A 1,279-nucleotide genomic window follows, 5' to 3' on the forward strand; every position below is an offset into this window, starting at 1 on the left:
TATGTAAGAGGTAAAGAGAGAAAGAGAAACCCCAAAAGCAATTGAGAAAGAATATTCAGAAGGGTGGGAGGAGAACTAGAAGAGAGAGAAACCTCAAAATCAAAGAAAGGAGAGGCATGGTGTTACATATGAAAGAAAAAAAGAAGAATATAGCAATAAGGATTTGGTGATTAGGAGGTTGACGGTGACTTTTCCAACAGCGTTTCAGTGTCATATTGGAGTCAGTAGCCTGACTTCAGAGGGTTTCCCAAGTGAATGGATGTGAGGAAGTTGAGAGTGAGAGCCGGAGGGAGAGGGAAGGAGAGTGAGGCTGTTTGTGTGTGTGTGAGAGAGACAGAGAGAGAGACAGACAGACAGACAGAGACACAGAGACAGTGCAAGCGAGCGAGCAAGCGAGCAAAGACTGGCCTGTGGAATAATATTATTATAAAAAGAGGATAGTAGAAAGAAGGATATGCGAACTAGAAGAAGGTTAGGGAATTTTTTAGTTGGAAGAGTGAAGCCTATTAGCTGACTGTAACTCGGGAGTCAGAAATATTAGCAGGAAATAGCATAACAGTGAAGCAAGGTCCTGGTCTTGGAAGAGACAGAAGGGAATAGGCCTCAGAATACAGGTAGGCGACTAAAGCTGTCCCATGAGAGTTGAAGATAGAGCCCAGGATCATGTTATTTTTATTTGTTTGTTTGATTGTTTGTTTGTTTTTAGGCAAGGCGACCCTTGGTTGACCTCACAGATTGCAAGGACCTTGTCAACTTACAATCCCTTATTTTTTATTTTATTTTTATGCCTACAGCATCTGGTCTTTCTAGGTGGTCTCCCATCCAAGTACTAACCATGCCCGACCCTGCTTAGCTTCCGAGATCAGAAGGGATTGGGCTTGTTCAGGGTGGCATGGCCATAGACCCAGATTCATGTTTTATGGTGAAGGGGCACATTTATTTCAATATGAAGTCAGAATATTCCCAGGGCTCCAGCTCTTGAAAAAAAAATGCCAGTGAAGTCTCATTATCAGAAGTGGCCTCCTTTAAATGGATCTCAAGATGGAGTAAGAATGAGTGACATTCGTGGGCAAAGGAGAGAAAGAGATGGGAGAAGCAGCAAGAGTGAAAACTGAGATAGAGATCTCTGAGCAGCTTGTGTGATAAAGATGATAGGGGTGAAATGAGGCAAATGACATAGGGTCTCACTAAAAGAGAGGATGTACAAAGAGGGGGTGGGCCAGCAAAGTCAGCCTGCTCTGTCAGTTTTCTATAATTTACATCCATTCAGAGTATATAT

General features: G+C 42.8%; 1 pseudogene; it reads right to left on the reverse strand.

Annotated features, from left to right (window-relative positions):
- Window positions 1-785: 785 nt before the first annotated feature.
- LOC111735584 lies at window positions 786-904 on the reverse strand (annotated as a pseudogene).
- Window positions 905-1,279: the final 375 nt, after the last annotated feature.

This window comes from Pteropus vampyrus, unplaced genomic scaffold (assembly GCF_000151845.1).
Source record: "Pteropus vampyrus isolate Shadow unplaced genomic scaffold, Pvam_2.0 Scaffold1000003821, whole genome shotgun sequence".
Taxonomy (NCBI): Eukaryota; Metazoa; Chordata; class Mammalia; order Chiroptera; family Pteropodidae; genus Pteropus; species Pteropus vampyrus.